This window comes from Canis aureus, chromosome 37 (assembly GCF_053574225.1).
Source record: "Canis aureus isolate CA01 chromosome 37, VMU_Caureus_v.1.0, whole genome shotgun sequence".
Taxonomy (NCBI): Eukaryota; Metazoa; Chordata; class Mammalia; order Carnivora; family Canidae; genus Canis; species Canis aureus.
Genome location: NC_135647.1, coordinates 6,587,896 through 6,615,142, shown reverse-complemented (window position 1 = coordinate 6,615,142; position 27,247 = coordinate 6,587,896). Strand labels below are relative to the sequence as shown.

Sequence of the window (27,247 nt, the reverse complement as noted above, 5' to 3'; positions counted from 1 at the left end):
ATAAATAGTGAATATGTTGTCAATAGATTAAAAGTTATCTAATGAACTTATTTTTTTATATTCTGTATATTTACATTCAATTACTTAAATAGTGTTTGAAAGAAAACTTAATTTCAGGCAAAGACTAGAGTTTAAGTTTTTCAGTTAGTGAGCAGCTCTGTTTGACTTTACCTGTTTCTTGTGGCAAAACAATCAAATTTCAATATTATTAAGCACTAACACGCGATGGTGTTAGTACATGATAGGCACTTGCATCCTAAAGAGATAAACCCGGGATCCCTGGGTGGCGCAGCGGTTTGGCGCCTGCCTTTGGCCCAGGGCGCGATCCTGGAGACCCGGGATCGAATCCCACATCGGGCTCCCGGTGCATGGAGCCTGCTTCTCCCTCTGCCTCTCTCTCTCTCTCTGTGTGACTATCATAAATAAATAAAGAAAAAAAAAAATAAATAAAGAGATAAACCCGTCACTTTCCAAGAATTTAAGGTATAAATACCCGAATCATAAAACTACAAGCTTCAAAGTAGCTCTCCTTATCAAGTAAATACAGTTAGTTTCTGAGTCCCAAAAAGTTACCAAAAGTCTGATTTCCAATTATTCTTAGATAATTTCAGCATGCCTATATTACTTAAACATCAGACACAAAAACCAGTGTGTTCAGTAATTATCCTGCTCAAACTACGGCTATTGAAGAGTTTTAAAATGCCAGAAATGAAAAATCCTTTACAGAATATCAAGACTATGTGTTAATAAAAAAAGAGAAGAAAAGAAAACACTGGCCCATAGACAGTGTAGGTTCGTGAAAAGCCCTTTGTCACTATCAGGCAAGCCTCTTTCTTGAAAGGTAAGAATAACGGTTTCAGTATTAGAAATGTGAGCTATCTAAGAAAAACAGGATGGCAACATAATTGGCATCTAGTGAATTGCTTTACTATTTTTTAAAAAATATTTACCAGGTAAAACTGTGTCTCCCTTTTCTTTGAAAAGTATTAGAACCTTGAATGTATTCACATAAAGGGAACAGACACTATTTTTAAGTCACTTTTCAAAATACTATGTTTTCAATTACATTTAGGGAAAAAAATACAGAAAAAAAAAGGTTATTAGTTATCCTGAGGGCATTGAGAGCAACAATAAGTGGAAAGAAAGTACAGTATAAAACACATATGCCCACCGAAACCAGACAAGAGGAACATGAACATAATCACTTGTACTAATGATTAGAAATACGACTTACCTCCTTCTGACAAAGGTATTTGAAGGTGTATGGGAAAGGCTAACACCGTAATAATGGATTAAGAAGCATATCAGGGATATGCAAAACACTCACAACATTAGACAGGTAGTTCCAAACCTACCTTCCTCCCCATGGACTGTCATCCCTCAGAGACCCCATCCCTCAAGGAAATCAAACTTAAATCACTTGACTAGCAGAAACCCACACACTGTCTTCATGCTACTGAGAAGTAAAATTCCAGACGTCATCATGGCTCTTAAATGATGGCGCAATGTCTGCTCTCCAGCAAGCTTTATGAACCATGCCACTTTCTTGAAAGTGGAGGGAGGGGAGCACAGTTACCCTGAAATGGACTGTGCAGGCTTTCAGAAAAAGTCCTCTCTCTTGAGGTTAGACTCCACTAGAGAGGCAGCAGACATACCCACAGCCAAAGTCACAGCTGCATTTGATCACTCAATCGGAAATGCATGCCTTTAACAAAAGCTGCACAGAGTTATTACTGGATGTGTCTCTTGAGCTCCTTCTCAAATCGGAGAGGTTTTTTAACACATCACACCAGGATTAGAATTTCCTGAAGGAATCTCTAACCCGAAAGCAGACAGGGGTTTCGAAGAAGAAACAAAGACATGCACCTCATCTTGACTGCATTTTTAAACTCCTCTCCCAGAACAGAATCTTTCCCCCCTTCTAGTAGACACAGGCTTGTATACATTAAAATAAAGAGCATATATACATTAACAAGTCTATGCCGTCCTGTATCACAGCATCAACCCCCGATCCACGACAGGCTCACCATTTCTCCCAAACAGGCATTTGGGGTGAAAGCATTGGAAAAACAAAACAAAAAAAAAAACAAGAAAGCAAAAACACAAACCAAACGAAAGAGGCACTGCAGCCTAGGAGAATGATCTTTGCTAGGGCTTTCGGAGTTAAGGTATTTATTTCATGCACCGCCTCACTTTTGTTCCGGTGCGAGATAGATCCACGGGTGCCAGGCATGGTGACACATACAATGGGCACGAAAACCACACAGTCAGCCTTAGCAAATTAGGTAAATAGAGATCATTTGATGGCATTCTATTGTTGCTATTGTAATCATAGCCATTTTCCCTGGTAATGGTGCTTTGTGATGAAGTGCAGTTCTCGCAGGATAATTGTGAAAGATCCCGAAAGATTCGGGGATGCAGCATCTGGTTTTAAAAGCTCTTCAGATTCAAATTGGCATTTTACTTTATCTTGAAAATGTATTAGAGATTCAGATCATGCCGGTTTAAATGGAAAGGTGAAAGCAGGGTAATTTCAATCTATGAATTATTCAATCGCAGCCTGGCGAAATTGCCATCCATGAGCTGATGCTCTGACAGTCCTCTCGCACAGTCTCCATTATGCTTGTCACTTCTATTTCTCTATCTAAGATCTCTTTCTCAGTTACCGAGCTTTGTCCCTTAGGGCTCGGCTTCACAAACCAAAGTATTTCGAATTGGCAATAACCTAAACGTGCTGCTGCTGTCTCCACAGGCTGCTTCCCCCACCCCCACCCCCAAATCATTAAAAACCACATCCATGATGATATCTGTTAGGCTCCTCGATTAGATAAATTAAAACACGCGCGCGCTCGCACACACAGGAGAGCATCACTGCAAAGAAGGCTTATGTTCTGCCAACATCACAAGAGAAGACAAAGTGATGCTCCCTGCTTCTTTCTTTGTTGTCACCGTGACCCATCCCAGTTGCGTAGCATCACGCAGAGAGGAGCCAGTACTAAAGCAGGCTTGCCTGGCACCCTGATTTCCAACCAGAGCAGATGAAGGCTGCGCCGAAGGCAGCTCTGCAGACAACTGTATACTTAGCGAGCACGGTCACTTAGGAAAATAAGAAGAAGCCATCGGATGACCGGAATCAGACTGGCATTCTCTTGGGCTGCGCTCAGCAATTCTCCACTGGTGGCTGGTTGTGTCACTGCTAGTCGACAGCTGTCCCCGCATCCAGAGAGGACTGGGATTGAATTAGGTCAGTGAGTCTGGTTTCTCCTTGACACCGTGTCCTAACTGAGGAGTGGGGGCCCCGCGCCAGCCCCCTGCCCGGCCTGAACTGGGAGCGGGGAGGGTCCCAGGGCTTCAGCTCGGTGGAGCCGCCGGCGCAGGCCCGGGCCGGACAAGCCGTGGCCAGCCTGGTCTCCTTTGTCCTAGCCTTTATCCCCGCGGGTCCGGCCGCCCGCAGGCCCGTCCCCACGGTGGCGGTGGCGGTGGCGGGGCCCAGCCGCGCTCCAGGGAGGCAGTCTGGCTGCGAGGCTCCGCGCGGCACCTGCTCGGCTGCAAACTCACGCTGCCAACCTAGAAGCCACCGTACACGCTCAGACGGCTGCTGCGCCCCTGGCCACACAACGGTAAAGGCTCCTCGTGTGAGGGATGCTGAGCAGTGGCAGGCAAATGACACTTTAAAACTCTGTCGCTTGGCGCCTAGTTGGATGCCTCGGCTCCGCTGCAGTGCGGCTGGGGAGCTGCAGGAGCGGGAGAGCAGGGCTGTGACGCAGCAGCCGGCTGATTGGCAGGGCGCTGCCCCGGTGTCCTGCACGGCTCGGCCGGGCCAGGGTGGCACGGGTCAGGTGACCTTGGAGGCACAGGCTCGCTGAAGGGGGGCAGCCTCGCTCCCTCCACACCTGGCGCCCCCCCCCCACACACACACACACCTGGCAGGGACAGCCCCCTTGGCTTTCTGGCGGGCGCCGTGGTTGTTTGCTATTTCTTGTGGTTTTTTTTTTTTTTTTTTTTTTTTAACTCCCAGCCTTTACAACTTAACTGTTTCCGTCCTGCCTGCCAAGATGCCAGGTCCTTCTTGGAGTGACCATCCCACCGCGAAGATGGGCTGAAACCGCCTCCGTCACCCAGCATTTTCCTTAAGCTTCAGCGTCAGAAGAATAAACGTGGCTGAAGCCCTGCCCGGGGTTCTGATTTCAAAAACACATCTTTTTTTTTTTTTTTTTCTTTTCCCCTAATTTTTAAAAAATAGGTAGCAATTGCCTCCGGCTACTTGTGCGCTGTAACGAAGTAGCGCATGGTGCCTAACCGGGTGGCAAGAGCAGTAGGGAGACCTCCAGGGTAAAGGGGTCCCGCAGCTGCCGCCAGTGCACATGCTCTACCACAAAACACAGGTTGTGCATCCCAATTAATCTGACAATGGAGCAAAAGCCTTATATGGCATCACCCCAGTGGTTTGAGGAATGCCGAAAGAAGAAAGCAGTCATTACCAGGCATTTGTTTAATGACTGTAATCATACTGAATTAATTTAACTTGCTGCAGTGTTTAACAGAAAGTCAATTATGAATTTGTGCTCGAAGAATAACAATACTAGTATTTGCATAGCACCTTCCTCTGAGGAGACCCCCTCTGAAGATAAGCTCATATCCTCGGCGTTTACAGAGCACTCAGAATGTGCTAAGTGCTTTACAGAACAATCCATGACCAGCCTCTCTGAGGACAGGTGCTTATGATTCTGAGTCAGAAGGACACATGCATACAGTAGGAAGAGCATACAGAGGATTGCTCCATGGCCCCCGCTAGGATTCAGCAGGGTTTGGGCTGGGCTTTTTTTTTTTTTTTTTTCCAATTTATTTCCTACGAATTTTATTTTTCTGTTTGCTTCTTATCTGGTTGCCTTGACATGAATCCCACTTGAAACCAACAGGAGGTCAAAACTAGATGAAAGAACTTCATCTCTGTAATTACAGAATTACTGTATTAGGAATACTACTTTGAGGCAGTAGGTGGGCAAGAGGGAGCCACAGGCCCATGCTGAGGGATGCTACCTGCAGAGAGCCCAACATAGGTCTTTCCTTCCCATTCCCTCATTCTCTCATTTCAGAATCCAAGTCTCTTAAATTCACCTTGCTACGTTCCTGCAAAATTTGTTGCCAGGAAATGAGCACCAAATGATACAAATAACCGATAAGTTTTACCATCATTCCTCCAAAGCACTTCTATTTTTCGAGGGAAATAAAGCTCCCAGAAAAGGTATAGCTATCTAATTGGGATATTTTGAGCACTGATTCACTTCTGAGGTGAAAAGAGACCTTCTCCATCTGCGGCAGATCTGTGCCCATGGTGCCGACATTCCCACGGTGTATGTAAGGCTCAGCTTGGAACCTCTAAAGCATGCACCACAAATGTGGGTGGTCACAGTGGGTCACTGGGGCAGGCCAGAGAGACTGCAGCCACATCTCTCCCTCCCTCCCTCTATGGCATCCCATCTTTGCTCATGACTTCTCTCAGGTCCTTGCCCACCAAGAAAAAGTGGCTCAGGCATTGGTATTTTTAAAAAGCGTGCCCAGGTCATTAATTCCACCCCATGCCCAAGATTGAGAACTCCTGATTAAATACGAAATATTTTCCTTTGTGCAACATGTGAATCTGCAGTTGGAAATTCAAACATACCGTGTATACTTTAGTTGGACTACCAGAACGGAGATTTAAAAAAAACGAAGTCTTCAATTTGCCTATCTGTACTGTTAAAATTCTGTACAAATCAACGAAAAGGAAATGGTTTTTAACAGAGCACATCCATATAGCTCCAGTACACCCACATATCTGTCATGGAGAACAGCCACACGTGATAGTCACACCCTCACATGGTACCTTGTTCTTTCCTCTCTTACAGCACTGGCTGCCTCATGTTGAGATTTTTGTTGACCTGGTGTCCTCCTCAGGGGACTTGAGAGCTCTCCCAGGGCAGGGGAAGGACACATTCATCCTGATGGCCTCAGTGCCTTCACTCTGCCTGGCAAGTGGTAGGTCCTCAGTATTCACAAAAGGAAAGAGGGAATGCTGTCAGAGAAGAAAGCCCAGAGACAGCCAAGTTTCCCCCATGACGACACCAAGCTTTCCTCTCATTGCAGCTTCTCCTGAAATAGCATGCTTCCCAATGACTACAAGAATGCCAATTCTCAACCATAAATACTGCTCTTAAACATAGGTGGCAAAGGATTTAAAAAAGGGTGTGTGTGTGTGTGTGTGTGTGTGTGTGTGTGTGTAGAGAAATGGATGCTGGGCTTTATGAAAGTTGATCGAAATCCTATTTGTGGGATCCCTGGGTGGCGCAGCGGTTTGGCGCCTGCCTTTGGCCCAGGGCGCGATCCTGGAGACCCGGGATCGAATCCCACATCAGGCTCCCGGTGCATGGAGCCTGCTTCTCCCTCTGCCTATGTCTCTGCCTCTCTCTCTCTGTGACTATCATAAATAATAAATAAAAAATTTAAAAAAAAAGAAATCCTATTTGTATTTAATAACTAATACATTTCTCTTAATTTTAGGTATTTGGAAGTAGAAGGCATATATTTCATTTTCCTTTGCATTTTGTAGAAGGAGGCCAGTAGGGTGGTGGCCATCCATGCCTTTGTGAAAAGTCTGCCCTCTCCAGCCTAGACAAGAAAAAAAAAAAAATCTGTTCCTAAACTCTCTGGAAATCTCCATTTTCATATGTGCACCTTTTTTTATTTCTTTTCTTTTCTTTGGCCACATAATCTCTGGAAGTCTTAGGAAGTTTGTGGATTACTTCTCAGAGCTCTTATATGCATATGCAGTACAAGAAACAGGATTATCAAGGAAACTAATTGTTACATATTCTAGCTTAAGAACTCTTGCCTTAGAAATTCCAAATACTTCCAAGGTGAAATTGCAAAGTGACTCTTATGGTCTCTGTTCCAACTTCTATCCAATAAGAAAAACAAGTTCAAGAAGAACCTAGACAAGATAAAAGGTTAGAAAGGAGAAGAGATGACTATATTTATTGAATTTCATTAAACTTGAAATCATGTTTCTTCTCAAAAGTGATCTTTTTAATGACTAGCAGATTCCCCGTTTTCACATTTAAAAGAACGCTATACTCTCCAGACTGTCAACTCACCTCATATGGACCCTTCCTAAGGCTTTAAAAAAATAACATGGAGGCAATTTATTCTTTCATCTTTTTGTTTTACAGGTGAGGGAGACAAGTGGAGCTCAGAAAGACTGCATCTTGCTTACAGCAGCATGTAAGTAAAAAGGCAGTCAAGCCTGGGGCCCCAAATCTCCTACACCTACCTGCATCAGGCCCCCCTCTTTTTACATATTTGGCCAGTCATATACAGGGATTGTAAAAGCTGGGTACCAAAGCATTGGCAGCTTGAAATCAACCACGGTGGGAATATTTACACCACAGAAATGGGCAAACGCTATCATCAGGGCTGTTGTCTTCCTTCTGGAGAGCGGATTTACGTGTTGTGATATATCTAATCTCATCAAGTTGTAATCCCGTGTTCTTTCATTTCAACCCCAGAATCCAAAGTGCTTAAGAATATGAAGCATCATCGTTAAGCATAAAGCTGTCGGGTCAGAGGGCCTTTAATCCGACACCACTGGTTATCTGTGTGACCTTGGGCAAGTTCATTCCCCTGTCTGGGATTCAACTTCTTTTGTAAAACAAAGATAATAATACCGTGCACATGGTTATATCTACTCGTGAAGCCGTGCATGTAAAGTACTTAGCATGGACTTAGCATGGCATGCTAAGCAGCCAATGACTATTAGCTGTGATTATTTTCCTCTTCCTCCTCCTCCTCCTTTTCTGATTCAGTTAGTCATCATGGCAGATTGATATTATTTGCACCGAGATGGGTAAAGATATTTTTAAGAGACTACAGGCCAAAAACAAAACAACCCTCCCCCCAAAATAACCCTATACAACCAATTTGGGATTGTAGAGAGTGGAGTGTCTACAGGTGAGGGAGACAAGTGGAGCTCAGAAAGACTGCATCTTGCTTACAGCAGAATGTAAGTAAAAAGGCCTATGGTTCCTGACTTTTGTGTGTAACAGAGACTGGACGGACCTGTGTCATTTCTGCAAAAATTCCGTAATCTAAAGAAGCATCACAACTCAGCAGAGAAATTATTGAGAAACATGTCTTCAGCATGATTTTAGAGATCTTATAGAAGTATACACTGTATTTGGGGTCTCTAGGCAAAGACCAAGTTGCAGATTGTATGGAAAGCATGCAATCATGGGGCCTCTGGCCCCTGCAGTCACAGAGCTCCCTGCATGAATACATTTTCACTTGTGGAGTCCAGTGGCCAATTTGCACACCTGCTGAGCTCAGTACTGTATTTTTTAGAGCTAATAATTCTTCCCTTTATGAGATTGAGCTTTAGGGGAAGAGGCTTTGCTTGCAGGATCTGGGAGGACTTAGTCCCCAGAAGCAAGGAGTTGGAATGTCAACTCCTAGTCTAGAGGGCTACAAGCCAGGGAGACGTCCCCTCCCCCTTTTCACTGGCACTGGCATGCCCATGGAATGGGTCCCACAGGTTCTGTGCCATCTTTTGGGCTTCTCTGAAGTCAGAGTGCTATTGAACACAGGACTGCCATTACAGGGAGAGGGTAGAGGAGCAGCTTGGAAGAAGTAGGGCAGAACTACCCTACTTCCACTCATCCCAGCCCAACCACAGAAGAGCAAAAGGGGAACAGTGTTATCAACGTGGTACCCTAGGTTCAAACAAAAGCCCAAGGGAATATAGAATGAAGTCATGGCATGCTTGCAGACTGTTTATAGTCAGTAAGTTCTATCAGTTCAAAGAAAAGACAAGTCACCTGGCTCTCCTTCCCCTGCCTCTGCCACAGGCTCCATCTGGTCTACCTACTTTGGGCTTGCTCATTTACAGAGTTAAAGGTCCACTCCCAGGAAATGGCATCAGCTGGGAAAACAGGAACTGTCTAAACAGCCAGGCCGTGGCCCAGGAGACATCAGCCTTCTGGTCCCTGAAGAAAACGGTGTTTTAACCCAAATATCAATATCTAATAACAGAACTGCAAAAAAAAGAAAAATAGACACAATTACCATCTATTGAATGTTTACCAGGTACCAGGCACACATGCGGAATCTTCCCAATCATAAATACAATAACAAACACCTGTGTAGGGCCTTCCGCGGTCAGAGTTCCAAATGCTTCGCATATAATAACTTATTTAGTGCCCACAACAGCCCTATGAGGAAGATCTTCCCCTACCAACTCCATAGGTTGGAACTACTAGGTCTCTTTCACAAATAAGAAAACAGAAGCATGAAGAGAGTATGGTTCAAATCACACTTGTGGATTCAAACCCACATTGTCTAATCTGGGTTCAAATTCAAACCTCATGCTCTTAAACACTAATATTCAAAAATGGGATTCCTATAGATTAGCGTTCAGTTGTAACAGTCTTTGAGCAGCTTGGAAGAGCCTAGGAGAGGAGGAGAAAATAGAAACTAGTCTTGGAGTCATTCAGGAAAGGGTTAAAATCTAAAAGCTGATGAGGGAGATCCTGTCCCTTAAGAATTATTAGCAAAACGGACTTTTCAGCAAAGGATTCCTTTAGAGATGTCTGAAGTCAGTGGTATGCTAGTGTATTGGCTCTCTGGGAGAGAAAAGAATGGCTTGCAGAGTTAGCCAATTTCTGTGGTGTAAATACTCCCACCATGGCTGGTTTCAAGATTCCAACGGTTTAACAATCTGTTTGCAAGATTCCTGAGTATATAACAATGGGTTCTTGAAAGCCTATAGCAGTTGGCTTCAGCACATGGCAGTCTAGGCTCTAGTGGGGCTCACTCCCCCCAGGAACTGTATCATTTTATAAAGCCTATGCATTCAGGGCAGACTTCACAGTAAACACACAGCTCTGCGATGTTCCAGGACCTTATGTAGTCAGTCTCTTTCTCGCTCCCCCTCCCAAGCAATGTGTTTTTACTTCTTGTATTTAACGAAAGACATTTTTACTTTTGTCGTTCTTGGCTTTAAGAGGAAGGTGAGACATTTATATTTCTCTTCCCTTGACCTTCTAATAAATCTAACAAACGTGTGTGGCTTTTTAAGTAGGAATGACTCTTGGGTAAAAGCTTTCCTTTGTGAATTGGTCGGCCTCTGGGAGACCTGAGAAACTCTCAGATGTTATGCTTACATGTGTACAAGCACATGCTCGCCCACGCACATGCACATGCACATGCAAACACATTCAACACTATTTATGGTGAGCTCTGTGTCTGAACACACAGCACGCGCCATTTGGGATTTGCACCTGTTCCCAACTACCTTCTCATGCTTTAGCTGTGCACAATATTCTGAGGCCCCAACAGCCAGCCAAGTCACTCTGTAAGTACATGATTACTATGGGGTCATGATATGAATTCAGACCTAGCAAATGAAATGGCAATTACCCTTTGAAAAACAATGTAACTCTAAGGATAATCACCATGTTCTGTGTAATTTTTTTTTAGATCTTAGGGGGTGCTAATTTGTAAAGCACATATAACCAAATGAATAATTACATAGCAAAGGGCTGAAGGCAATTACAAAATAATTGCATGTTATTTGATCCCTCCATGAAAACATGCTCAATAGAATGATCCCCTAAACTGTTGTACCTGTGGAAGAATTTGAGGTTATTCTTTTTCCTTAACTCCTTTAAATTAATGTTGTTTGGTAAAATATACTAAAGTGTAGGCCCTAAGTGGAGGTTAGAAACTCAAAAGTTTGATTTTTTACTCCTGTATTATATAAAGTAAATTTACGAGATATTCAATACTTTATTATAAAATAGGCTTTGTGTGAGATGACTTTGCTCAATTGCAGGCTAATGTATTTGCTCTGAGCACATTTAAGGTAGGCTAGGCTGAGCTATCATGTCCAATAGGTCAGGTGTATCAACTGCATTTTTGACTTAGGATATTTTCAAATTATGATGGGTTTATTGGGATATAAGTCGAGGAAGCTCTGTACTAGAATCACTCAAAAATTTTAAGAATTTGGTCTTTGTTTTTTTTTTTTTGTTAAATCATGTTCACATGCATTATACATTTCTGTGCATCCCTCACAAAATGTTTCCATTCTCAGCTGAAAACAATAAGCCTGAGAGAGAGAAGGTAAGTGATTTGTTCGATGTCCTCAATCTCTTGGCTCCAAGATTTTCCTCCCATGCTACCTACATGTACTGACTTACTTTTATCCTGATCTTTATTAGTTTCCATTCCTGAAGTCAGATGAGAAAGAGGGAGACAAAGGCAGAAGCACAGCCACACTTGTTATTACAATAAAATGGAATAAGAGGTCGGGGAAACCCGGGAAGCATTTTGTAAGCACATACAGAAGCTAGAAAGCATCCCATGTTAATAAACACACAAGGAACTTGCCCCACTATGGATTCTTCTAAAACAGCATTTACAATAAACTTTTAGAGCCAATGAATAATAGTGTTGAGTATCTCATGTAATTTGTTGAACCCTGCACTGAAAGGGAGAAACATAATGGATGCATGCGTACAGGATGATCATAGGTGTATTGGCCGTTTACCCTCATGATCCTGTGGCTGACCAAGAGCTAAAGCTTGTTGCCACTGTCCAGTGTCACCAGATGATATTACACCCCATATTGCTAGCCTGGGAAACGATGAAAATTCAAGTACACTTTCTACGGACTTAGAATCCCTTTTGCACTGTCGTGAAGCCAAAAAATCATAAGTCACACCAACATATTTTGGGGCCTCCCTATAATCTAGAATGATCAGCAGTATGCCACAGCTAACTCTCCACCCTCACTGCTCTGGGCCCCGCCTCTCGCTCTCCATCTTGCTTTTGGCAATTTCTTATTCTAATCATGTTTTGCAAAGTTTCAAGAGTGAAAAACTACTAAAAGCCAAAGAAGTATCTGGGAGAAAAATTATTTCTTGTATTTTAATGAGATTAATTACAGCTGACCTTTGAATAAGATGAGTCTGGGCTGTATGGGTTCACTTATATGTGGATTTCTTATCATCTGGTACTGTAAATGTATTTTCTCTTCTTTATGAATTAAAGAAAAGATTTTATTTATTTATTCATGAGAGACACAGACGGCAGAGACATGGGCAGAGGGAGAAGCAGGCTCTTCACCGGAAGCCCAATGTAGGACTTGGTCCCCAGACACCGGGATCACGCCCTGAACCAAAGGCAGATGCTCAACCGCTAAGCCACCCAAGCGTTCCTTCCTTATGAATTTTTTAAATAATATTTTGTTTTCTCTGGATTTATTGTAAGGATATATAATATAATACACATAGCATACAAAATATGTTAATTGACCGTTCTCAGTAAGGCTTCTGGTCAACAGTAGGCTATTCGTAGTTAAGTTTTTAAGGGGTCAAAAGTTACAGGCAGAATTTTGACTGCACAGGGTTTGGTTATCATGCTGTTCAATGGTCAACTATACTGTTTTACTTCTATTTTTAGGACATTTTAGAATTTTTCCTTGAAGGATCCAGTGGATACAGAAGTGTTCCAAGAGCTGAAATTGGCAGCATTAGAACTTTCTGACACCATGAGTGTTCTTAATAAACTCTAGATGATGGAGTTTAGAAATATAGTTATATGATACTTGGAGTTGAAACTTGTGGTTTTCCAAGCAAAGGCTTGGAAATTATCTACTTCCAAACTATGCTGCCAAAGTGACTCAGGTCTCTCCCATCCCTAGAGGATGTGATGCTGGGGAATGACAAGTATAGGGGTAGATGCAAACTGTCAACAGACGATCTTTTCCCAGATTCATGTCACTAATGCTTCTTCCACTGATAATTAAAAATGGAACCGCCATATTCAATCCATTGTATCACTCAACGTGCCTTTGTTTCCATGATAAGTTAAATATGGTCACAGGCATCAAGATTATGTAAGTATAAAAGAACAGAAATAGCTTTCTTATGTTAAGCATAATATGAGAAAATGAACAGCAAGCTATCACAGGGTTTAGGTTCACCCTTTCATAGTGAATTAAAAGTCATATTGAGTTAGTAAAAGAACACATTTGTGAAAACTAGACTTCTTAACAGATTTAGGAATGTTTTCAAGATGCATATCGGACAGATGAGCAGCCCTTAAAATACAAGGACAAAAAGCATCCGGCTGGTCAGCTTCTCTGATTTATAAAGAGAACTGCCACTGGGGATGGACTTGGATTTGAAAATTGCCAGAGATGTTCGATATAATTGGAAATTGAAAGGGGCATAAATGGGAAGTAAGGAGGTAAAGATAGCACACGTTAAATATTCTTTTAAGAAGTATGGTTAACGGGATCCCTGGGTGGCTCAGTGGTTTAGCGCCTGCCTTTGGCCCGGGGGCATGATCCTGGAGTCCCAGGATTGAGTCCCATGTCAGGCTCCCTGTGTGGAGTCTGCTTCTCCCTCTGCCTGTGTCTCTGCCTCTCTCTCTCTCTCTCTCTTTCTGTGTGTGTCTGTGTGTGTCTCTCATGAATAAATAAATAAAATCTTAAAAAAAAAAAAAGAAGTATGGTTAACAAGGACTCATTAGAAGTCACAGTTAAGGGCACCTTAACTGGGTGGCTCAATAGTTGAGCATCTGGCTTCGGCACAGGTCATGATGGGGATCGAGTTCCACATCAGGCTCCCCATGGGGAGCTTGCTTCTCCCTCTGCCTATATCTCTGCCTCTCTCTCTGTGTCTCTCATGCATAAATAAAAATAAAATCTTTAAGAAAAAAAATAGAAGTCACGGTTAAAAAGGTACCTATTTCTACAAATGAGGTTTTGGAGGGCTATTTATTTAGGATGGAAACTTTTAAAATAAATGTATTGGCTGGCAAGTTAGAAGTATGGGAGACAGAAGAGTCGATTGTTGGAGCTCCAGAAAGACATGGGACAGGGCCAAGAACAAGGTGGACATGTTGGCTTTGAGCATCTGAAACTGAGGTAAAGGTGGCATGGGGACAAGAAGGAGTTAGCACTTCCCATCTGTCCAAACCTGGCTTCCAGAATGAAGAGAAATGCTACCAATATGTCTGATCAGAGACAAAGACTGTTCTGTTCCCAGATATAGCTCCTGTGATACTATTAATGTAGTCCAAGACTGAATTAGCCGTTAGACGCCTGGCTGGCCCAGTTGGTGGAGCATGTGGCTCTTGATCTCAGGGTTGTGAGTTCAATCCCTATATTGGATATAGAGATTATGTAATGAAATAAAATCTTTAAAAAAAAAAAAAGATTGAGGGACGCCTGGATGGCTCAGTGGTTAAGTACATCTGCCTTTGGCTCAGAATGTGATCCTGGAGTCATGGGATCAAGTCCCACTTCGAGCTCCCTGCATGGAGCCTGCTTCTCCCTCTCCCTATGTCTCTGCCTCTTTCTGTGTCTCTCGTGAATAAATAAATAAAATCTTTTTAAAAAATATTCCATTGGCTTTTTTAGACAATAAATCACTTTTCCTTGGGAAATAGTATAACATAAAGGTAAATGATAAGAGTTCTGGCATTAGGTTTCTGTCCTGACTCACCCACTTACTAGCCAGAGGATTTTGGTCAAGTACCTTATAAGTCACAATTTTCAAAAAAAAAGTAAAATAGAAATAATAATAATAATAATAATAATAAATCTACCTCAGAGAATTACCCTGAGAACTAAATGGGAGATAACTAATAGTAAACATTCAGGAAATATATTATTTTTTTGTTTGTTTGTTTGTGTTTTTTTTTTTGAAATATATTATTTTGATTGCTATTACTACCCGTGCGGTAAATGAAAATCAGTAGATATTTTTATGGAGTTATTAAGAAACATTTCCCTCATTCTATATACTGTTGACTTTTTTAGACTCCAGCATAAGGTTTTAACCCTATTGAATTTTGTGCATGTTAGATTCATTTTATTGTTCCGTTTTCCTAAGATCCTTCTGTGTTCTGACTCCATCATTCCATGTATTTATTGCCCTCTGCAGCCTGTGTGAGCCGTGAACCTGAGAGTCCTGGCCCACCACTACTACTGCATACCCTGCATCCACTTCCACCTTCTTCCCCGCTGACAGATGCTAGATCTGGTTCAGCCCAGGCAATGGGCTCAATGTCAACATGCTGTCTCCCCGCATCCCTTGCAGCTAGGGGTGGTCATGTGACCAGTTCTGGCCAACCAGGTAAAAGCAAAAGTCACAGGATGGGCATCCAGGTATTGTTTATTAAGGAGGCTAGGTTCATGAGAATGAAAACCAGATCCCCAGAATGATGGAAAAGAAGGAAGAGGAGCCTGGGGCTTGATGCCCTCCTGCAGCTGCTGTGCAGGCCTTTCACTGTGCATCACCAGGGTCCTTGTCCTGTGACGAAAACAACCCCTTCTTGGTTAAGTCTCTGCCATCAGGACTCTGTTACATTTAGCAACTACAATTCCTACCTGCGACAGGTGCCATCTGTAACACATCTAAGTATTTGGGGGCAGGAAAAGAAACCTAAGCAGAACAGAGCTAAAGCTAGAACACTGTAGGGGCACCTGGGTGGCTCAATCAGTTAAGCATCTGCCCTCGGCTCAGGTCATGATCTCAAGGTCCTAGGATCAAGTCCCGCATTGGGCTCCCAGCTCAGTGAGGAGATGCTTCTCCCTCTCTCTCTCCCCCACTAGTACTCTCTCTCTCTCTCCCTTCTCCCTCTCCAATAAATAAAACCTTTAAAAAAAAAACTAGAACACTATAGTATATCTTTACAAACCATCCTCTGCTTTGTTTTATTCCAGATTTGAGATATATCTATCATATAACATTGTGTAAGTTTAAGGTGTACAAGTGTGAGGAGTTGATGTACATATATAGATTGCTTTCACATTAATGTCTTACTTTGCAAAAACTGTCCATAGGTAATAGTTGCAAAAATTGTCCATAGGTCACAGTTGTGTTGGCCTTTGTCTCTATGATTAAATCATTGAGATTGCATCCTCTGGGTAGGTGGTATGCATTCAGTATCAATTTGTAAAACCAAAAAGGGTCATGCAGTGATCAACTCCCTGTGGTACAGACGAGGGAACAGGGGCTCAGATGCCTTGTTCCAAATCAGGCTTCCAGGAAGTCCTAGCACTGTGCTCACTCCGTATTCTCACAACCAGGGCTTACTGCACTGCACCACGCTGTTTGGGGTGAAAACTCTTTCAAACCTTTCATTTGTCTTATGCTCTTGCTTCAGGATCTCATTTTACTTTCCCCCAAATTATATTATTAACTTTTAAATATCCTTGGAGCACGCATGTGGGATTAAAGTGTTTGTTTTCTAGGTGAACATACTTTGGTTCCCAGTACCTTCTGGTGTCCTGTCCACAGTCACAAAGAATTGGTGGTAGTAAGGCATGAGGTTGAAGACCACTGTGCAGCTATACGACAAAGCCAGACAGAGGGCCTCAAATCACCACCTAGAACTTGGGGCGGGGGGTCACTCTGCCCTCCTCCCCTCCAATTGTGAGAATGGCTTCCCCCCAGTGATACCTGTCATGCTTCTAGGTGGAAAACAAATTGTGGATTTCTGTACCACCCCAAAATGGGACAATACTAGCACAAACATTTCCTTGATATTTAATAGCTCCCTACCTCCCTCCAACTGCTGCAGCTGCCGCGCTATGACAGCCACAGGGGAGATTAGATAGGGCATCTGCACCTGGCCAGCCATAAACTGCTCCTCAGTCGCATAGGAAGGTGAACAGGCCCAGTGTCCTTCCCTCCTTTGACCTAGAGTGTGAAAACATGAAAGAGAGCTGTAATTATTTATAAACAATAAAAACTTCTGTGGTGTGTGTAAAATGAATGGATTTATTTACCTGCTCAGAGTGGAAGCAGAGCTTTTCCCTGGTTGTTGACCAGGACTTCACTGGGTCCTTTATGTATTTATTTATTTTTAATTTTATCTATGTATTTGTTTGTTTGTTTGTTTTTGGTAACCTCTACACCCAACATGGGGCTTGAACTCACAGCCCTGAGATCAAGAGCCACAGGCTCTACTGACTAAGCCTGCCGGGTGCCCCTCAGTCTGGTAGCTGATGATTCAACCCTTCACAAAGCAGGAACTTTGCTCTCCATAACTCTGCCTGGTTCTTTCTGGTGCACCTGTCCCCCCACGCCCAGCCAGGCTCTGGCCTCCTCCCTTGTTTTTCTGACCCAGCACTGATCCTGAGGCAGGACAAGTGGGGCTCAGCTCGGGAAGCCGGTAGAGCTGGGTGCGCTTTGTGGAGTCCTCTCCATCATTATGATTCAGTGGATCCTGGCTGGCTAAAAGTACGATTAAAATGAGTTTATAGACTTCTGTGGCCAGCTGTCATCTACTTAGCTGCAATGTGGTAATTTGAGAGCATTAAAAAAAAAGACTCCACATTAGCAGATCATTTGAATGTGCCCCCCTCTTTTTCCTCCACAAATCCTAATGCTCTACACTTTTGTTACCAGTAGGTTATATAAGCATGAATCATTCTTAGAGTTGAATAACTCCTTTGACCATGTGGAGTTCAGAGGCACACAAGGAACTCTAGCTGAAATGGAAGCTTGCCATTTTGGTGACACTTTCCACTCCAGTTTTCTACTAGTTTCCAAACTTGTCAAGTATGAGAGCCCTTTTTTTTTTTTTTACCTAATACTAGTAGTTTTGTTTTAGTCTCTGTTGATTGAGATTACCAGAAGCTACCATGAAAACAGCCTATTTTATATTTATTAATCATCCCAACAGCCACTTACACATGAAAAATAGTACATACATTCCAGTATATTCTTTATTCTGTTCTCAAGAATACTTGGTATAAATATAGATTTCAGGACTCCTCAACGAAACTTCAAGGGTTCCCAGGGGATTGAGGGCCAAATTATAAATACAGCCACTCTTCGAAAGAGTGAATGACTCTTTCAGAAGGAATTTAGAGAGAGAGCTGTTAAAAGAATCTTGCAAAATCTTGCAGAATAAGATCATTGGTATGTCATGTTCCACAAGACAAATGGAGAGAATGCTAGGAAGATAGCTTCTGAGTTTCCAGCAATAACTTTAGGTGCTGTGCTCTTGCAATTTAATTAATCTATGGGCACTGTGGTTTTTTTAATGAACCAATGTAATTAGATAGAATTCATAATCAACTCAAATATTTATCTACTTGGGGCGCCTGGCTGGCTAAGACAGTGAAGTGTGTGACTCTTGATCTCAGGGTTGGGAGATTGAGCCCTATGTTAGACGTAGAGCTTACTTAAGAAAAATTTTTTTTTACTATCTTTTATCTTCTTATAGTGCATAACCCTTAACAGTATAATCACCATACATTAGCAATAGAGATCATAATGCACAATCTGATTTAATTTTTTTTAATTTAATTTTTATATGAGATTTTTAACGAAATACTGAGCTATCATACAGAATCTAAATCATGTTCTCTCCCTTTATTCAGACCTATAAAATAATAATATTCAGAGAATTGGATATGTTTCAGAAGTTATTTCTAGCTTCATTTTCCTTTTTGATTTGAGGCAAACAATGGTTTCCACAAGATTCTCAGATTCACATCTTCAAACACAAAGCAGAATTCTAGTGTAAATTATAGTCCTTTCTTCTCTAAAAAAGTGCAAAGAAAAAACACAGTGTATCTCATTTTTCAATAATTCTCAACTGTTGATATTTCCTCTTGGGACTCTTCCTGATGAAATTACATTCAGTTTATAATCTAAAGAACCTGTGTTGCACTGGAGAGAAGAAATGTAAGGATCAGTCTCACACCTAAGCCAAACCATTCCCTGGATAATCCTCTCCAGATAACAAACATTAGAAAAAGCAAAGATCACCCTCACATGAGCAGTTCCAAGGTCGCACATCCCCAGGAGGAATACTTCGAGACTTCCTTGGGTGCCTAGTTACAAGAATGATAGGGTCCAATGTGACAAAAGATACACATTCCCATAAAGCATTTATACAAGTTAAATAGTGACCCCCACCAAGCAGGCAGGGGACCTGATAACCTCTCCTAGTCAGGCTGTCCAGAGAGATCTTTGAAAGCCAAAGGGCAGACTCACATAAACTCAACTGCCCTGATAATATGCAGTTGACCTGCCAACATCTTATGGTTACACACCTAAGCAGACTTTCCAAAAGGACAAAAATCAAAGGCTTCACTCTCAGTCTTGTTCTGTAGCACAGGACTGAATTCTTCACAGAGTGTAATACTTTCCTTGACCCCGAAGACACCAACTGCCTCTCCCCAAGTCCACCACAGAACCCACTCTCCCTGGATTTGCATCCAGGTGCAAATTCATACATGTGGTGGGAATCCTTCATCCAAATGCAAATCATTTTGTGAGATCAAAATTCTTTTGCTATGAACAGTAGGGGCCAGCCTCTAAGAAAATTTGCATTTTAACCGGTAATATAGGTACAGCCATGGGTTAGAGAAATGAAGGGACAAAGAGATCATTACAAAAACAAATTAACAAACAAATGAGATATGAATATACTCTATTAACTGTCTACATTTTTGAAACAGGAAGAGACTAGAATTTAGAACACTGAAACACATCCAACTGAAAAGGAGCAAAAGGAATTTTAATGAATTACACCACAACTTGAGATGCAGACTGGATAATTAGAGTCTCCATTATTGTAACTCAGTGGAAAAACTGGCTGGATTTAGCTCCCTTTAGATGATTGCCTGTAGTTTAAGACAGCTAAGTTATAAAGAAAGCCAAGCTAATATTAGAAAAAGTTAAAAACATTTCCTGCCAAATATTTTTAAATGACTTGCTAATATAACACTTTAGGACACTGTTTTCTATATTATATATATAAAAAATGAAACCAGAGAATTTCCCCAAATTTAGTTCCCAAAACTCCTGCATTAGTTTGTTATATCACCCTCCATAATCCAAATATATTGACACTGAGAATAACCAAGATATCCAGAGTCAGTGATATGGATACACATTAAAAGCAATAAAAATGACTGATGGGAAAAGTATTACCCACAATTTTTGAGACAGAGCTGTAAGTACCTTGACCATCGAGGAGATCCACCATGAAAGCACCAAAGTGAGCAATGACCAATATCACATGTCTTTGTCCTCACCACCAGACATGTAGATTCACATCTCCAGGAGCTTTAGGGTTAGACACTGGCCCTCTGAAGACCTGAGCCCCCTCTACCCACAGGCTAGAAAGGGTTCAAGGCTTACCTGGCAATGGATCCTCTGAATCCAATATGCAGGACAGAGTAAGATCAGCCTTAGCAACCATAGGGGAATGAAGGCCACCAAGACCATTTTCTTCTAGGCTTTCCCGAGTCTGGTGAAAATTGGTCATGGACAATAATCTACAATTGTCTTTGAGCAAGTCAGGTCTCCCTACTACTGTTTTTTTCTGCCAGGCCCCTACCCCAAGCTCATGCCTGACGTTTGACTTCTAAACCATTGACTAGGAGCAGCCCGGGTGGCTCAGCGATTTCGTGCCACCTTCAGCCCAGGGCCTGATCCTGGAGACCCAGGATCGAGTCCCACGTCGGGCTCCCTGCATGGAGACTGCTTCTCCCTCTGCCTGTGTCTGCCTGTGTGTGTGTGTGTGTGTGTGTGAGAGAGAGAGAGAGAGAGAGAGAGAGATGAATAAATAAATAAAATCTTTTAAAAATATATAAATAAATAAATAAACCATTGACTATAGTAGGGACTATGGGCTAGATTAGCTGACGGACTCTATTTGGAATTGTTTAACGTGGTTTATTGTAATTACTGGCACATAATAATCACATATGTGTTTCTCTTCTCTTTCATTCTCACCTTCCCTTCCTGCCTTTCTGAAACCAGAACAGAAGTGTGTGCATGCACACTGGAGTGAATGTCCTAGTCACATCAGACTGGAATTGTAAAACTCTTCCTTATCACAAAATACATGTAAAGCTTATTGTTATTAAAAGAAGGAAAAAGCTTAGCCCACCCTTACCTCCTTAATCCTTCTTCAGTCTAGCCCTAAAACTTGTGCTCAGGGATGTCACAGGGAGCCAACAGTTAGGCTTCTACAAACGGTGCTTTATTAATGCTTGCTTTAAAAAACACAGAACTTTATATTTTCCCACCCAGTCCTTCCCCAAGGTCAATACGTGACTCAAAGTTCAATTTTTTTCAAGTTCTGTTACCACTATTGTTTGATATGGATTGTTTAGGAAGTGCCAAACTCAAGGTCAGGTGTGTATTAAACATTCAATAAAAATTCTTTACCTTCTCACTCCTTATACTTTTTTTTAAAAAGACTTATTTATTTATTTATTTAACAGAGAAAGAGTGATCATGAGCAAGGGGAGGGGCAGACTTAGAGAGACAAGCAGACTCCCTGCTTAGTGGGGAGTCCGACACAGGGCTCAATCCCAGGACTCTGAGATCATGACCCGAGCCAAAGGCAGATGCTTAACTGAGTGAGCCACTCAAGTGCCCCTCTCCACACTCCTTATATTTAAAGCTAAATGGAAACCGGGTGTTGCTTACGTTCTATACTATCCATCCCACTGAGAAAGCTTCAACCATTTGAACACTAAGCCTCTTTATTTTCTGCATGATTTTAGTTTATTCATAGTTTCTGGTATATATAACACTATTGCTCATTCTATGGTTCATTCAACGGACACTTTGCAGTGCCCTTTAGGTGGAGTGTTATGAACAGCACCATAGTGAGGCTAGAAGTAAGGCAGTGTTATGGTTGACAGAGGAGGCTAGTGAAGAGTGCGGGCTCATGAATAGTTGTGAGCAAGTTACTTCTATGCTGTTCCTCTGTTTCCTTATATTTAAACTGGGGATATCCAGAGTATCTACCTCATAGGGTTGTTGTAGGTATTAAATGGGGAAGATCCTGTGAAGTGCACGGAACAATGTCTGACACACAGTAAGGATTTAAGTGATAACTATTTTGATGTACCCAGATGCCAGTGCAGGGGTTCTTAATTAGGGGTCCATGGAGTTCTAAGGTCCACAGATGGAATTAGAGTATCCCAGAACTCCTTGAAATTACTTGCAAAATTCAGAGTTCTTCATCTAGAGATCCAAGTTTATGATTTTCGTCAGATTCTCAAAGGGGCGTGTGAAGCACAAAAGGTTAGGATGCCCTGAACTAAGGGCTACAGAGACACAAGACAAAACTTTTGCCCTCAGAGACCTCATAGTCTAAAAGAGGAGACAGACATTCAGTAACAATAAAATAAGACAGCAGTGACATAGAAATGGCCCAGGATGCAATGTGACACATAGGAGAGCCCCCAAGAGGGGTGATGCAACAAAACTTCCCATAGAATAGGTGACATTTAAGAGAAGTACTAAGTATGAGGTAGCCAGATGTAATGGGAAAGTAAGAGTGTTCCAGGGATAGCAAGAGTCATATGCAAAGGTAGGCGCTGATGTGCGCTATTTAGGAAAGATAAAATAGTTGAGTATGCTTGAGCTAAGAAACTAACCGGAGGTAAGGACACTAGAGGCAGTTAGGAGCTTACTGCGTCAAACCACAAAGTGAACCAGTCATTACCTCAACAAAGGCATTGGTCTCAGGTGGAGAATGAGCAATAAGCCCAGGTCTTTCCTTATGCATACATCAGGAGCTCATGAATCTGTCAATTAATTATTGCAAATATGTACTGAGATATGTTCCCTAACACTTACCTAAAGAATCTTATTCCGACCATCCATGACTATCAGTTGTGGTTAGTGATTTTCATTTCAGAATTAGGAAAATCTATTGAGAAAAAAAAAAGGCAAATTTAAAAGCTAACTTATTTATGAAAAAACATTTCCAATTCTATTTCAATCTGTTCCTGAAATCCAGTTGGAATGACCGAAGTATTCCTTGCGCATGTAACTGAAAGGGTATCTGTGATCATTTCAGTGGTGGTGACTAGTTTTTATATATCCTGTAGCTAAACATAATCGATTTTGTAGCTTCCTAATGATCTGCCTTGAGGAGTTATTATTTCTGATGGCAATTAATCAAAATTAAAACAGACTGCATAGAATGAAGCAAATTCAAAATCTAGCCTCAGTTAGGAACACCTGCACATTAAGATTAATCATGGGCCCTGCTTGAATGTGACAGGTGTATCAATATTATAGAGAAAGAGAAAGCTAACATTTTCCAGCAGAGTTCCAAGTGTATTTCCAAGAAGCAAAGGTTCTGAGCCGGAGTCTGTGTTGAACAAAACCACACAAAATCCACAGTGGCCCATTACATTGGAATTAAAATTATTTTCTTCCAAAAAGTTTAGATATTTGTGGCAATCTGCATTACTAAACATAAAATGCAGGGAGAGGTGACAGTGAAATGGAGGAATGAAAGTTTTCCACTGTCTTCCCCCATGAAAAAAACCCCACCAGTTTGGACCATCACCCACAAATGAGAGTGCTTTTGGATTTCCAGGAGTCCAACAGAGAAGTTCCAACACACTTATGGAGGAAAATCTAAGATTGGACACACTAAAGAGGAGGAGAACAGTTTCACTCGATCCGTCAGCCTTCCTCCACAGTAGCACAGCTCAGCACTGAGGGAGACCTTGTTTGCCAGTGACTTCTTCACAAGGAAAGTGCAGGCATGTGACTAAGTGCCTCACTTCCCCAGCTATGCAGGATGCTGCCGAAGAGGCCCCAGTGCTTCTTGCCTCATCCAGGATACTGAGATGTGCTATATAACTGAAGGGTCAGAAGGGCCTGAAAGAACAGCAGCCAGGGCATTTGGAGAACAGAAGTGGTTTCCTTCGAGAAGCCCAACTGTGAACCACTGGGGGTGCCTCACCTGTGCCTCCCCCCAACTGGCCCACAGGCGCCCTCAACACTTGGCACAACTTCCTCTCAGCCACCCTACCCTCACCAACCACCATCACCACGTGGCCTGCTCATTTTCACACTGCCAAGGTCAATGACTGCAAGTCTTAGAGACCGCTAATGAGCATGTGCAGAAAGCCAGCATGAATCCGTAGGATTGGGAAAAAGCACAAAACTTCAGCATTCAGAAGTGCCCTAAGGAAGGTAAATTGGAGGATGTCAGCAGTGAGCTGGGCTTTGCGGGGTTAGGAGGCAGAAACACCATCTTAAGAATCACCCCCCACGCACTCAGCCACCAACAGAGAACAAGAAGTGCGGAGGATGTGTATCCACAGAAAATGTCTGAAAGGGCACCTGGGTGGCTCAGTGCTTAAGCATCTGCCTTCAGCTTAGGTTGTGATCCCAGGGTCCTGGGATTGAGTCTTGCATCAGGCTTCCCACAGGGAGCCTGCTTCTCCCACTGCCTATGTCTCTGCCTCTCTCTCTGTGATCTCTTGAATAAATAAATAAATATAATCTTAAAAAAATAAAAATAAAGAAGTTTAAAATAAATAAATAAAATCAAGGAGAACTTTTTTTTAAAGATTTTATTTATTTGACAGAGAGTGAGAGGGCACATAAATGGAGGTGGGGGGCAGAGGGAGAAGCAGACTCCCTGCTGAGCAGGGAGCCTGACTCGGAGCTCAATCCCAGGATCCCAGGATCCCAGGATTACAATGTGAGCCGAAGACAGATGTTTAACCAACTGAGCCTCTCAGACATCCCATAAAAATCAAAGAAAATTTTAAAATCAGCAAAGACAAAACACAACCTTATATACAAAGGAAACTTCATAAGGCTATCAGATTTCTCAGCAGAAGTCTTGCAGGTCAGGAGAGAAGGAGATGATATATTCAAAGCACTGAAAGAAAATAAAATTGCCAATCAAGAATACTTCACTCAGCAAAACTGAACTTCAGACATGAAGGAGAAATAAACAGATAAACAAAAGCTAAGGGAGTTCATCACCACTAAACCTATTTTTTTTTAAGATTTTATTTATTTATTCATGAGAGACAGAGAGAGAGAGAGGCAAGGACACAGGCAGAGGGAGAAGCAGGATCCATGCAGGGAACCCAATGCGGGACTCAAGCCCAGGTCTCCAGGATCACACCCCGGGCCGAATGCAGTGCTAAACCACTGAGCCACCCGGGATGCCCCACCACTAAACCTATTTTATAAGAAATGCTGATAGGATTTTTTTTCAAGCTGAAATGAATGGACACTAATTATTAGTTTGAACACAGGTTAAAATATACTTTGGTAAAGGTAACTATATAGTCAAATTCAGAATAGTCTAATATTGTAATGTGATAGTGTGCTAATCACTTAAATTCTAGTATAAAAGCTAAAGGATGGGATCCCTGGGTGGCGCAGCGGTTTAGCGCCTGCCTTTGGCCCAGGGCGCGATCCTGGAGACCCAGGATCGAATCCCATGTCAGGCTCCCTGCATGGAGCCTGTTTCTCCCTCTGCCTGTGTCTCTGCCTCTCTCTCTCTGTGATGACTATCATAAATAAATAAAATTAAAAAAAAAAAAGCTGAAGGACAAAAGTATCAAAGTTTGTGTCTGTGAAAGAACAAAAACATTAAAGCTTGTAATTGTGGCTTATAGCTACAATAATTTAATGGACACACAATATAAAAAAGATGTGAATTGTGACATCAAAAACCATAAAATGAGGGAGAGTGAAAGAGTATCTATATGCAATCAGATTTAAGTTGCTATCTTTCCTTTCCATCCTGGGCCCAACAGCTGGCTCCTGCAAAGAAAGGTGGTGAGAAGAAGGGCTGTTCTGCCATCAACAAGTTGTGACCAAAGAATACACCATCAATATTCACAAGCCCATCCATGGAGTGGGTTTCAAGAAGCCTGCCCCATGAGGCACTCAAAGAGATCTGGATATTTGCCATGAGGAGATGGGAACTCCAGATGTACCCATTGACACCAGGCTCAACAAAGCTGTTTGGGCCAAAGGAATAAGGAATGTGCTATACCATATCCATGTGTGGTTGTCTAGAAAATGTAACAAGGATAAGGATTTACCAAAGAAACTCTATACATTGGTTACCTATGTACCTGTCACCATTTTCAAAACTCTACAGACAGTTAATGTGGATGAGAACTAATCACTGATTGAGAACTAATAACTTGATTGTCAAATAAAGATATAAAACTGCAAAAAAAAAATTAAGTTTCTGTCACCTTAAAGTAGACTGTTACAATGATAAGGTGTTCTGTAAGCCTCATAGTAACCAGAAAGCAAAAACCTGTAATAATAGATACATAAAGGTAAGGAGAAGGGAATCAAAGCCTAGCACTATGGAAAATCATCAATTCACAAAGACAGCAAGAAAGAAAGGTTCAAAGCAACCACAAAAGAGCCAGAAAACAACCAACAAGATGGCATTAGTAAGCCCTTACTTACTGATAATTGCATTGAATGTAAATAGATTCAATTATCCAATCTAAAGACATACAGTGGCTGAATAGGTTAAAAAAAGATCCAACTATCTGCTGCCTGCAAGATACTCACTTCCTCTTTAAGGAAATACACAGGTCCAAAGTGAAGGGAAGGGCTGGAAAAAAACATTCTATGCAAATGAAAGCTTAAAGAGACCAGAATAGCTCTACTTGTATCAGACAAAATAGACTCTAAGTTAAAACTATAACAAGACAAAAGTAGATCATTATAGGGATGCCTAGGTGGCTCAGTGGTTGGGTGTCTGCCTTTGGCTCAGGGCGTGATCCTGGGGTCCCGGGATCGAGTCAAGCATCCATCTTCCTGCGTGGAACCTGCTTCTGTCTCTGCCTCTCTCTCTCTCTCTCTGTGTGTGTGTGTGTGTCTCTCATGAATAAAAAAATAAAATCTTTAAAAAAAGTAGGTCATTATATAATGATAAAGGGTCAATTCAACAAGAGGATATAACAATAGTAAATATGGGGATCTCTGGGTGGCTCAGTGGTTTAGCGCCTGCCTTTGGCCCAGGGTGTGATCCTGGGGTCCCGGGATTGAGTCCCACATCAGGCTCCCTGCATGGAGTCTGCTTCTCCCTCTGCTTGTGTTTCTGCCTCTCTCTCTCTCTCTCTCTCTTTTTCTCTTTCTCTCTCTCTGACTCTCATGAATAAATAAATAAAATCTTTTAAAAAAATAACAATAGTAAATATATATGCACCCAACACTGGAGTACCTAAATATATGAAGCAAATACTAATATATATGAGGAGAGAAGTAGACAACCATACAACAATAGTAGGGGAATTCAATACCCCACTTACAATACTGGACAGATCATCCAGGCAGAAAATCAATAAGGAAACATTGAGCTGAATAAGAAATCAAAAGGGAGGGGCACCTGGGAGGCTCAGTGGTTAAGCATCTGCCTT

General features: G+C 42.0%; 1 long non-coding RNA gene across 1 annotated transcript; it reads left to right on the top strand.

The window, feature by feature from the left end:
* The first annotated feature begins 2,790 nt into the window (after window positions 1-2,790).
* LOC144306482 (uncharacterized) lies at window positions 2,791-25,995 on the top strand. The gene is made up of 3 exons (XR_013373566.1): window positions 2,791-3,244; window positions 7,209-7,260; window positions 25,616-25,995. It is a non-coding gene; the product is annotated as an uncharacterized LOC144306482 (long non-coding RNA).
* The last annotated feature ends 1,252 nt before the right edge of the window (window positions 25,996-27,247 follow it).